We start from the raw sequence: 13630 nt of genomic DNA, 5'->3' as shown, positions 1-13630 counted from the left end.
GAGCCTGGTCCAGTCATTGACACTGGGTGGTAGCCAACCCTAGTTCTACTCAGAGTACACACTCCAACATTTCTTCGATGAAAATAGGGACGTCTTATTCCATACTACTACTACTACTACTACTACTACTACTACTACTAATCTGACTGGGTTGCTTCAGCCGCTCTGGGCTGCTTCCAACATATATAAAAACATAATAAAACATTAAAAGCAACTTCCCTATACAGGGCTGCCTTCAGGTGTCTTCTAAAATTTGTATAGTTACTTATCTCCTTAGCTTGGGGTCATGTAGCTCCATGCCCTCCAACGTTTCTCCGATGAAAATAGGGATGTCCTAAGGAAAAGCACGACATTCTGGGATCAAATCAGAAACCGGGATGGCTTCTGTAAATTTGGGACTGTCCCTGGAAAATAGGGACACCTGGCCTGTAAAGTTCATTAGATCGGCCTCTTAAGTTGCAAGCTGGAATTTAAGAAGCACTCAGACCTATTGCAATGAAAAAAGCAAAAATGGTTGTTCCACCCTTTTTTGAGACTATAAACCGTTAGTTTCATCTCAAGTCTTAATTGGTACTCACAGGACCCTACTAGCTATGACAGTTGTGTTCTTCCTCCACTGTTACAGGCATTATGCCTCCGAATAACAGTTGTTGGGGACCACAACTGAGGAGACGGCTCTTGCTCTCATGCCCAGCTTGTCAGAGGCATCCCACAGGCATCTTCCTACAGGCATCTTGAAAACAGGATGCTGAACTAAATGGGCCAGTGGGCTTGCCATATATTCTTGTGTTCTTAGGCCCTTGGGAGGCATTTAGTAAGTTCACCCTGGGAACTGGGGTCTTCAGAATCTAAAAACAGAACCTGGCATGGGGTATGGAAGCTTGCCAACCATCTGCACAGAATGGCCAGGTCCACAGCAATGCCGCAGACCCACATGGGAAGGGGGTTTGGGTTTTTCTCAGCTGCTCAAAGCCCCAGCCACACATAAGCCATTTTTAGCAGCCGCTGTGTGAGTAAAATAATATTTCGATTGGACCTCAGAGTCGGAAAGAACATGACCGGTCTGAGAGAAAGCGCCCACACCTTTTGCAGGTTGGGTCAGGGAGAGCTTTGTAAGGTGTGCTCCTGGACTTGGCCATCACATTGCTCAGCACTCAGGCTAAATTTCCTTGGACAGCTTCTCCCCAGGGCTGGTCCTACCATTAAGTAGACTGAGGCACTGGACTGGCCTCAGGCGGCAGATGCTGGGAAGACTGGAGTGGTAGTGAAGTGTTGGAGGACAGTGTTATGTGTGTTGTGCAACCTGATCTGAACTTCCTAAGCTGGCCCAGCAGCCTCAGTTGCAGTTGGTTAGTTATTGGTTGCGTTTATATCCCATGTTTTTCTCCAAGGAGCTCAAGGTGGAACACATGGTTCTCTTCCCTCCTCATTTAATCCCCACAACAGTCCTGTCCTGTGAGATGGATTAGGCTGAGAGGCAGTGACTGGCCCAAAGACTCTCGGTGAGCTTCATGGCAGAGTGGGGATTTGAACCCTGGTCTCCCGGGTCCTAGTCCGACCCTCTAACCATGACACCAGCTCTTTCAGCTGAGGCAGCCAGTGCTGAAGTCAATTTCATTCTTGGTCTGGTCAACTTTCTCTATGTTCTCTATGTGCAACTACAGAGCATACTGCCTTGCCCTTCTCCCAGGCAGCAAAATGTCTTAGGCTGGCCCTGCTTCTCCCTGCTGCAAAGCGGTTAAAAGGAACGCTGCCCCCTTCGAAAGCTAAGCACAGGCAAAACTCACAGTGCTACCAGGCAGGGCACGAGGGGGTTAATGCTCTCCCGATGGCAGCAGAAGGGTTCCTAACAGCTGGCACATGCAGGAATTTGCCTTTTCAAAAGGTAGAATGGCAGCAGCTCCCTACCCACCAAGCAGAGGGAAGACATGACAGATGAGCTCTGACTTGCCTTTTGTGCTGGGGGATTGGCTCAGGGATTTGCAGATGGTCCCCGCTTAATGCCCCTGAAAACCCTTCCTGTAATCACCAGCCTTGGACAGATATAAGGCACATTATTCTCTTCTAGCCACTTACAATAGAGGCAGCAGGGAAGAGTGGAAGAGCCTTTGAGATGCAACACACACACAGTCCAGTCCTGGTTCCTGCCATCCCTTTTGTGAGCCGGAGCTGGAGCTAGAAGCTGCCAGATTCAAAGCAGCTGAGTATTGAAAGCTCCTAGGGTGGCGTCTCCTGCCCATTTCTCCCCAGCCCTCGCATCATTTGCTGGATAGCATAACATAAACACAATACAAACCCCATGCTAGTCTCGGAGGAGGAGCGTACACAGATCTCTCCCTGTTGACCATAACAGATTGGGGGAGGCCACATTCACACTCAAACTTAATCTGGCTTCTTTTTGGCTGCTGTGTTTACATGTTGCTTATAATTTATCTGCATCGAGTTGACTGCTCCTTCCCACCTTAGAAGTACATCTTCTGCCCACACATGTTGAGTAATTTTAGGATAATTGGGCTGTCTGTAAGGAGAATATGTGGGTGTGGTGTTTTTTATCATCTCCTTAGGTTCATTTTATTTTAAAGAGGGCTTTGGGTACAACCAAGACTCTATGCAGCAATGGGATACATAGATATCTATCTCCTTGCTTGGAGCATTTGACCGCTTCTGAACAATGTGCCTTCTGCTCCCTTTGTGGGAACCCCCTCCTGCCTCCCTTTCTTCCTCCTCCTCTTCCTCAGCACAGCCCAGACCTGCCGTGGAAAGGTCTTTCATTCCATTCTTACCAGAGCCACTAAAAGCAAACAAAGCATCTGCTCCTGACCTTGGGAAGGAATGTGGGCTTTCGTCTCAGGGAGGAGTGAACTGCAGCGGCCACCCAAGGCATTTTGGAATGCTGCTGGCTTCTCCCTTTGTGTGGTTTTTGTTCCCCCTTTGCCAATTCTGCAGGTGTGAACATGAGGTGTGGGCAAAGAGAGGAAAAGGCAGAAACAGCCCAGACTTCATAGACTGGGAATGCAAAGCATGGGGGCTATTTAGATTGTTATGGTTATCTTTCATCCCCTTTCCTGGGGTGAAGTTGCACTGGGGGTATTTCACAGAGGTAACCTGAGCAAACTCAGCATGTGGGGGAAGCCAGGAACAGGAAGAGGGAAGGGACTTTCCCAACTGGAGATCAGTTTTCTATCCGGACTGGAGAGGTGAGATTTTGGAGCTGCTGACACCTTCCTGTTCATTTGAACATGTCATGTGCAACCCATTGGTGAAATCATGCAGTATCTGACCATAAATGTGTAATCACATGGCACCTGTCTTATGGAACCAGATGACTTTGGTCACCGCTAGGGTTGCCATATTTTGAAGAGCAAAAAAGAGGACACATTTGCCAACTTCTACTTTTTAACTATGGATCACTATGACGACTCTCATTTTACATACCCATGAAAAAGAGGACATGTCCTGGGAAAAGAGGACATATGGCAACCTTCACCTGACACCTTGTTAAGGTTCGTCCTTTTTACTGAGCATTCATCCTATTTGTTTGTACAAAGCTCACACGGTGCTTAGACAGGAGCTACATCCCCACCATACATTTGAAGCACCAATATACCACTTCAACAGTCCTGGCTTCCCCCAGATAATCATGTGAAGGAACTGTAGTTTGTTAAGGGTGCTGAGAGCTGCCAGGAGGCTCGGAGCTATCAATCAAACCATATTTCCAACTCTGACAGCCAACCCATAATGTTACAATGCTTCCAGTACTGGACCTCATTGGCACGAAAAGCATGTGACATTATTTACAGCAGTCACTGCCAGCTATGGGGCAACTTCAGTGGCTGAGTGCCAAGTTGCATCACGCATGTTTACAGTGAGCACTCAGTGGCAAGAAGGCGAAACATAAACTGCCTTGGCACACTTTTAAATAGAACTCATTTCTTGAGAGTGCGCCTGTGAAGACATGGGCTATAATGCTGGTGAAGAACCTGGACCACTACCAGAACTCGAGAGCAGAGGGAGAGCACCAATCATCTAAATTAAAAGCAGCATTAAAACAAACAAACAAGGAAACAGATCTTTCTTTTTAAGAAAAGGGAACGCTGAACCTTGGCCAAAACATTTGTCACCTTGAAAGACTGGTTTCCATAACAAAAAATTAACGTCATGAAAATGGGCACGGTGCTAATTATTAGATGATCTCCTTTCAAAGAAGCAGATCAGTGTTCACAAATGTTAGTCTTCTAGTGCAACCCTCAGAGGTAAAGCTAGGAGTCGGGTGGCGCTGTGGGTCCAACCTCCCAGCCACAATGTCCAGGGTGCACCAGCAGGAAGTTAGCTCCATGGATGCATCTGCACTGCCTGTGCTCACCACTTCCCTCCCTCCCCCCCCCCCACAACATCCTGGTAAGCAGCCGTTACATCGCTGCAAAAAGGCTGGCTCCATGGCACTACCACCACACTGGTCACTTCTGAGTAAAGCCTCCGCTCTCTGTTATTATACGGCCAATCCAGTGCTCCTGCTGGTGCATTTGCACCATGCTGACCTCGCCAATGCCTCCCCTCCTCAGCTCATCATGCAGCAGCAATTCAGCTGGAAGGAGGTCAGGTGAGAGGCAAATCCACACCATGTCATCTGCTACTGACAAAGGGGCATTTTGTAGAACATGGGTAGGAAGCCTGCGGTTCTCCAAACAGTATTCGACTCTGACTCCCATCTTCCCCAGGTAGCATGGCCTATGGTGAGGAATGATAGGTGAAAAAAAGGTAAAGGACCCCTGACCATTAAGTCCAGTCGCGAACGACTCTGAGGTTGCAGTGCTCATCTCGCTTTATTGGCCAAGGGAGCCGATGATACAGCCCAGCAAATCTGGAGGCCCACAGGTTCCCCACTGTTGTAGACGGAGTTAAGCAGTCATGATTTTCTGCTTCCACCCACTTTATTACATGAGGCACCTGACATAGGTAGTTGTCACTAATGTACAAAAGAAGAGGAAGAGGAAGAAGAAGAGTTTGGATTTGATATCCCACTTTATCACTACCCAAAGGAGTCTCAAAGCGGTTAACATTCTCCTTTCCCTTCCTCCCCCACAACAAACACTCTGTGAGGTGAGTGGGGCTGAGAGACTTCAAAGAAGTGTGACTAGCCCAAGGTCATGTGGAGGAGCGAAGACGCGAACCCGGTTCACCAGATTATGAGTCTACCGCTCTTAACCACTACACCACACTGGCTCTCAGAGGAGGTGACATGCTTTTAATGATCCCTCTTTGATTTCTGCCTTTGAAAGTCTGCCCCAAAGAATCAGGTGATGCATTCCTCAAAAAACTTACAGCAAAGTGCTTCTCATTTCATTTAGTGGAACTACTCCAGGTTACATAGTTTGTAGTTTACAACCTCATCACTTGTCCAGAGTAACACAGAAAATGGAGTGCCGACAGGACATCCATCACAGGGTTACCAAAAGTTCCTGGCAGCATAACTCTTTGATCATCTTTTCTCCTCCTCAGGTATGTTGGCCTAGTAACTTAATTATCTTTCCATCTTCCAGGAAACATCCCCACCTTTCTTTGTTCACTGCATAACTTCAGACTAATTCTGAAAATAAGTGTATCATAATATATTTCTTGAGACCAACTAAAAGGTCACAAAGAAGTGAGCAAAACTTCAAGTTCCCCAAAGCTATGCAATGCAAAGTAAGTGGGGGGGGGAGTGGGGAGGCTATAGCTGCACAAGATAGGGGGAAAGTCCTAGTTTTCAGACTGCAGTTATCTTAAAACAGAATTAGGGAAGTGCTGCGCAGACTAAAATTGAGTGAATCTATACTTGGTGCAAAAAGATCTCAGTCTGTGCTAAAGAGCTACAGGGACAAGCCCCATGGCTGCCCTCACTTTGAAAATATAAATACAGTGGTACCTTCCATTCCGGAAGACCAGTCAGGTTCTGAAACATTCAGAAACCAAAAACTCAACACAGAAGCCTCAATACAGAAAACTGAATGTGGAAAAATTTGATACGGAAGCCGCATGGCATGATCAACTTTTGAGGCGTGTTCAAAAACTGAAGCATTTACTTCCAGGTTTACGGAGACGTTCGAAAACTGAGGTACCACTGTACCAGCAATCAGTCAGATCTGCCTCTCACACTAATCAGAACACCTGGGTATCTTGTGAGGCAGAAAGCAAAAGCAAAGAAAAATGTGGTAGTCTTTATAATAGCAAAACCAGAGAATAGTATTGTTTTCCTTATTTGTTTGTTACATTAAGGAGCTAAAGGTGGCCTCTCCCTCTCTCCCATCTTGTCCTCACAACCCCCCTGTGACACAGATTAAGGCGAGAGAGACAGTGACTGGCTCAGCTCAGTGTCACACAATAAGCTATATGGCCATGTAGGGATTCAAACCCTTGTCTCCCAGGTCAAAATCATTCTAACCTAGAGTTTTCCAAACTTTTCATGTTGGTGACACACTTTTTAGACATGCATCATTTCACGATACAGTAATTCAGTTTTACTAGCAAACCAGAGGTTAAACTAACCAGTGTGTCGACACACTGACACACTGACACACTGCAGCCGACACAGTTTGGAAAGCTCTGCTCTAACCACCACACCAAATCGGTTCTCTCCATAGGCACTACGTACAAAGTCAATAGAAGCCAAATTGAGCAGCAAGGCTGAGTGGCTCATTATTTGTCTGTTATGGACCCCAAAGCAAAGAGACACTTTGGACAGATTCTGGGGAGGGTTTTTCCCCAGTGGAGAGACTCATTAATTGCTTGAAGAGTTGCATGCCCATGCTGCATACCTGGCTTTGGGAGATTTGGACTTCCCAGGGCCAACTGATTGCTCTATAAACTATATTCTCATTTTGGAAACTGTTCCAGTCAATTGCAGGCATCAAATGACAGTTTCAGCAAGACAAATGGATTAAGGCAATAAACTTCTGAGCTTGTGCCAGCAGCCGCTGCAAGCTTACTAAATTCTTAATAGTCTTGTTTTGCATTCCAAGCACTGAAAGAATTTCAGGAGAAGGAAGTTCTCTTTGGAACACATCCAGGCACCATGCACTTGGAAATTCACGGTCCAATCCTGTTATTTCCTAACTTTGGTGTTCTCCACCCACCCTTGCTGCTTGGTCATGCCTGCCTTTACTTCACAACCTGACCATAAGCAAGTTCTGTTGCATGGTAAAATCCATGCCTGTCAGCTAGACTAGGGTTCCCAGATGTCCCTGGTTCCTGGGGACAGTCCCCGGATTTGCAAATCTGTCCCTGGGAAACATGGCAGCGGCAGCTTCAGCAGCCTGGAGCCAGCCTGGTAGCGCAGTAGGCTCTGGATGGCTTCAGGAGCTACTCGCTGTGGTGGCGCCCGCCATTTTACCTCGCCGGAAGTCCCCATATGATGTGTCTTGTGCACAACAAATCATATGGGGACTTCCGGCAAGGAAAAACGGTGGGCGCCACAGCAGCTCCTGAAGCCATCCAGAGCCAACTGCGCTACCAGGCTGGCTCCGGGCTGCTGATTGCTGCTGTCGCCACCACTGCCAAAGGGGAACTGGGGATGTCTGGTGGTACAGATCTCTTGCCCCCTTCCCCCTTTGTTTTCACTGATCAGGGGAGGCTTGGGAGTTGCAGGCGGGCATCCGTTGCCCGGTTTTTTTTAAAAAAAAAAACTCTACGCATTTTTGTTTCACAGGGTGTGAAAGAAGGGCTTTGCACCTTTATATAATATGCATGTGTGCTTGGGCCCAGGGTCTTTTGCCTCCCCATCCCCACTACTAACTCCCTGTTGCTACTCAGCTTCTAAAAAAAAAAAAAGGTGTGCCCGGATTCATTGAAAAAAAGTCTGGTAACCATTAGCTAGAACATTTTCCAGAGCAGGGATTATCAATGTTTTTAGGCAAGTGGGAATTCTGAGGAAGTGTTGTGGGTGCTGACTGACTTGGGGGCCTGGCATAATACAAACTGGCTTCCATTTCCAAAAAAGCAGAAACACGACCACAAAATGCTGTGGGAATGTGTCTTACCAAAAGTGTGGGAAAAGTTACCTACATCCACCACTGCCACAGTCACTCCCAGAGAAAAGGTCTTTGCACCTCTGCTCTGTTCACAACAGATTGGAGCATAGGACATCCCTTAGCACACAACCCCCCCCCCCAGTTGATGGGCATTGCCATTCAAATGGTGTGTGTGCACTGTGTCTCATGATCAATTATGCAGGCCTGGACTCACCTGGAACCACCAATATTTTCTTCAAGTTGACACCCCTGGATGGGAGAGTGGGCATCCAACCCTGGCATTCATGAAATGTGGTCATGTTTAAAGGGGGGTGTTCAAGGTAGGAGAGGCCAAGCCAGGGCAGGCAGGTAGAGCAAGCAGTCTCGTGTGCATTGTGGATTTTGGAGGGGACTTTCACTGAGATGTTTCACGGGCACCATAGATGATGCTGGTAGGCACATTGGGAATCCCAGGTCTAGGCATTTGGGTCAGCAGCTAACAGCAAAGCAGCCGGCCACCCTTGTCGTAAAGCGCCTTGTCTATTGATGGTAATGTATATAAACAAATGAATTATCTGTCTTGCTTTGGCCACCTCAGGTGAGTCACTAAGCTGCTGTGGTCCTTGTAATGGCCTCTTTTGGCAGTGACTCCTTTTCCATCAGAAAATGTTTCCTCCAGACCCTTTGACCTGAAGGGTAGCTGGATATTTCTCAGTCAAAATCCCCCCCCCTCCAGACATGGAATGCAAAGTATGTTATCCTTAGTACCGGGTCTTTCTTTATACAGACTAAGTACCCTCTAGACAAAGCTGGGGAAGCAGGCAGGGACTGAAGGAGGCAGGAGAATTACTGGCATCTGGGACACAATGGCTGACTGACTTCCGTTTGCAAGCTACTGCAGGAGAAAGAAAAACTCCACTCATGAGGTTACAGCAAAAGCAACACAGCAATGTGGCACCTTAATGATGAGCAAGTTTATTGTGGAATAATCATGGACTCCAGTAATCCAAAAAAAGCTTCATACCATAATAAATTTGTTATGTCTTTAGGATGTCACAAGACTCTTTGGCTATGTATACGTTACTGGCATAGAGCACAGTTAGTTCCTCCCTTTCCAACATGCCTCCCCCGCCTGCTGCATTTGAAGTCACATTTGGACATTACTATACACACAGGGCCGTCTTAAGCATATCCGGCGCCGTGGTGCAAAGATCCCTCTGGCACGCCCCCCCCCCTTTCCCAGAGTTGGCGACCTTTTCCCAAGCCTCTGCGGGGATCGCTCTCCTCCCGCGGAGGTTTGGGAAGGAAGCTGCACGCCCGCCAGCCATATGGTTGACGGGGTGCAGCTGGTGGGCATGCAGGAGGAAAAGGGGAGGCTGCCGGCAAAGCCGTGCAGATCCCCCACTCGCTGGGTGCCCCTATGAGGCCAGCGCCCTGGCGCAATGCGCCAGTAAGCCCAATAGGAAAGACAGCTCTGTATACACACCAGAGAGGGGACAGGGATGTCTTAACCAGACGCACATTACATGATTTGTTTCTCCATGCCTGCAATGCCCCCCCCCTCGTTTCCAAGGAAGCTGTCATATGCACAATGGATGCCTGAAATGTACACAGCTCAGCTTAACTGTGCCTTGCATTTTCGAACTGGATGGAAGTTTGTTTGGGGGGAAGTGCATCAAACAGCAGCATGTCTAAAAAAAACTGCAGGATAGCTATGAATTGTGACTAATGTCATGTATACTCAGCTTCATACTCCAGTGGTGAGGGCATGATGCTGTCAGAGTAAATGGTAATGTGTATGCAGCCTTTGCTTCAGGAGTGTACAGTGAAATTTTAAAGGCATCTTGTCAACAACAACAACAACAACAATAATTTATTTGTATCCTGCCCATCTGACTGTGTTGCCCTAGCTGCTCTGGGCTGCTTCCAACATATATAAAACATTAAACATTAAAAAGCTTAATGCACTGTCTTCAGATGCCTTCTAAAATTTGTATACTTACTTATCACCTTGACCTGGGGGTGATATAACTCCATGCCCTCCAACGTTCTCTCATGAAAATAGGGACATCCTATGGAAGAGTGGGACATTCCGGGATCAAATCAGAAACTGGGTTATTGAATTTCAAAATGGAGGATGAGAATGTAACATTTAATAGTTTATATACAGTGGTACCTCGGGTTACATATGCTTCAGGTTACAGACACCGCTAACCCAGAAATAATGCTTCAGGTTAAGAACTTTGCTTCAGGATAAGAACAGAAATCGTGCTCTGGTGGTGCAGCGGCAGCGGGAGGCCCCATTAGCTAAAGTGGTGCTTCAGGTTAAGAACAGTTTCAGGTTAAGAACGGACCTCCAGAACGAATTAAGTACTTAACCTGAGGTACCACTGTACATGCAGAATACAACAAACAATGTAGAAAACCAGAAGGAGAAGATGAGGGAAGCCAGGGGTGAGGGTGGGGATTGTAAAGATAGGATTGGATTATGGTACATGATATTTGTAATTATAAAACTTTAATAAAAATATTAATAAAAAAGAAAGAAACTGGGACGGCTTCTGTAAATCCAGGACTGTCTCTGGAAAACAGGGACACTTGGAGGGGCTGAGTTTCCCAGCAGTCAAGAATTTACTTTCTGTCTAGGAGGGCTAGAAATTTCAGAATTAAAGCTGGGAGTCTGTGTTCCTTGCAGGCATGTCCCATGGTGCAATTGCACCACTATAATCCAATTGCACCACTATAATCCAATAATGTCCTCCACCTTCTGCTTTTGGGCTGGTTTTTACTCCACAGAAGTATGTTGATGATGACAGACAAATAGCTCCCCAACACTGTGTCAGCACCTACCTAGTAATTGGCTTGCCCTTGCTGTGAATGAAATAGCAGTTGCTTATCTTACAGTTTGACCTAATTCCAGTCTGGAAAACTGAGAGCCTCACCTTATCAAGATGAATCGCAGGTGCCCTCACCTGCATTAAAAACACTTATCTTGCATTTAACAGCTTTGCTGCCCTGAAGTGAAATTACCGGTACATAAACAAAACATCTTCCCAGAACACAGCCTAAGCATGGGAGGACACAACTGCTAGCATTCAGCTAAGCCTTGGAGGAGCAGATCAACTCTCTGTTGCCTCTCCACCCCATGGTAACATAGCACAGGGTCACACCCCAGCGTGCAGATCAGTGCTATGGATTTAAACAGCCTTTACCACCCCCTGAAGTGCTTTGGGACAAATTCCAAAAGAGCAATCTACTGTAGCAAAATGAATAAAGAATCCTGAGACATCTCCAGGAGTAATAAATTGCTTATGGTACTAACTTTCTAGATGAAACCATGCTTCCTTTGAAGCTGTGTGGGACCTCTGAATGTAGGAATCACCATTAAATTATGTCCTAATAACTGACTTGCGTGGTGAGGCCCCAGGCCCCGCAGTTCCCCCAGAAACACACACACACACACACACACACACACACACACACACACACACATGTTGGCTTAATGAGATAAATAAGGCCACAACTTTATTGGTTACAGATGTGAGCGTTTTGGCTTAGGCAATTGGGTGAAGCAAGACTATATCCTGACTCCTGCCCATCTGCAGGAAGTCTCAAAGGGTCAGCCACCGATAGGGGGAGCCCTATGATATACATCAATTAAGAGCACCAATGGGGTCATGGCATGGCCCTAGCCCACACCCAGGCTTTGGACAGGAACCACACCCCTTAACAGGGTACCCTTAACGTGTAGGGGCAGGCCAGAGGCAACAACCGTCCCTCCCATGACAAGGCTTGCCCAATGCCTAACCTTACAAAATTGTGACGATTGCTACTAGGTAGGTGAAAACCAAATGGCTGGTGCCAATTTGCCAAGTGAAAAAATTCCTACCTGGCCCCAACAAACAGGTGACCGACATTAGTCATAGCAAGGCCATAGTCAAGCAACGCAAGAAAAGAGGGTGGGCGGGCTGGGAGATCTGATGGAGGAGACGAGTGGAGGCCACCCACCCAGCCATGCCACAGTTTAAACAGCCAGTGGCCACGCTCCCCGGCCAACCCGATTGGTTGGCTGGGGGGCGTGATGTGGCTAGGTGCCCTAGTGACGTGGGCAGCATCCCTCTGCCCACCGCCGGGTCACCATGAGGAGCTAAAGCCCCTCCTGCAGTGCAGTCCCCCGGAAAAGGGGAATTGTCTATGAAAGCAACGCCCATGGTAAAAGCTTTGTTAGATGCAAAGTCTCAAATCCTGTGCAGGTGTGAGTCTCCTCTTCAAGGCCTATCCAATTAGATTTTGTGGAATTTACAGATAAATGATATATTCTTGCCTTGCTAAACCTTGCCTTGCACCAGGGGCTCTCATAATCATTTAGGTTTCATAGGTTTATGGCGCGATCATCAAGATGCTTAGAAGATGCCTCTACTGTGTTAGAAGAAAGGTTCAAAGAATATCAAGGTCTCCCACCCCGCAATTCACACTGCATTTCAGAAAGTGAGCACTAGCTATTAATTTGTGGCACATACATTACCTCTTGCACAATGTGCGCATTCTGCTGGACCGAAAACGTGCTTTTGTGAAAGCAAAATAGAACGGGTTGGGTTGGCCTCACGGAGGAGTGTGTCCAACATGCTTAGCCGTGGTAACCCAGAGCTGCCTGCGTTTGAGGTGACACCTGCCCCCCAGCAAGGCTGGAACCGGTTTTGTAGCATGACTCCTGTTATATGGCACATTTCTGAGAGTGTGGGCTTAATGCTCTTGACATGAGTTACTAAGCAGAGCGCAGCCAGCTTTGGCTAAGCTCATCTGTTGCTTGTGGGAGCTGATACAGAACTAATTGAGGTCTCTGTAGAAAGTTGCATTGGAGCACGCTGGGTCTCATGAAAAACCTTGGACATGACTTCTCCAAGCCCTTTACTCATGGAAACCAAAGGGGGGGGGGGGCGCAACTAATGAGCCCCACTGACAGAAGTCTGCATATGGACTTCTGCTAGCACCACAAAGCTTCCCCTCTCCTCCCCCTAAATGCTCACAAATTGGCTTGGGGGTGTTCCAGATAACCCCTGCAGGGGGAGAAGAGGGCAGATAGTTCCATCAGGCAAGCATGGACCCAGCAGAGAGGTTTTGTGTGCAGGTGTTGTATGCAACATGTCATTGACACATAGTGCATTAGTAGTGGATTTACGCTGGAGTATCCACACATCATTCTACGATATTAATTCTACTGTCGTGCTTCCACGATGCTACAGCATTATTGCTTTCTGAATCAGAAAAAGGCAGACAAGCTGACCACCTTTATACAGCTTTATGCAGACATTCCATATTTATCTGAGTATATATTAGGTACTGGAAGAATAAGTTCCGAGACAATGCAGCCTTATACTTTGTTAGGAACTATTTGATGGGAAGTTAGTGTTGAATACTGTATCCTGCAGAATAAAATGAATAATAATATTAATTATATTTATTTAATCTGAGAACACAGTCTGAGTTTTCTTTGTGTAGAAAATTGTACGGTTCCATAACAACTCTTAGGATAATTCATGGCTAGTTAGAACCCATAGCCTCTTTAGGGCACAGTCAGTCCTTCTGAGTACAGGCAACAAAGAATACAAAACTGAGCCTTCTAGATACAGGCATAATGCAAAGAA

The sequence above is a fragment of the Lacerta agilis genome, chromosome 6 (assembly GCF_009819535.1).
Source record: "Lacerta agilis isolate rLacAgi1 chromosome 6, rLacAgi1.pri, whole genome shotgun sequence".
NCBI classification, from domain to species: Eukaryota; Metazoa; Chordata; class Lepidosauria; order Squamata; family Lacertidae; genus Lacerta; species Lacerta agilis.
This window is presented reverse-complemented; position numbering follows the sequence as displayed.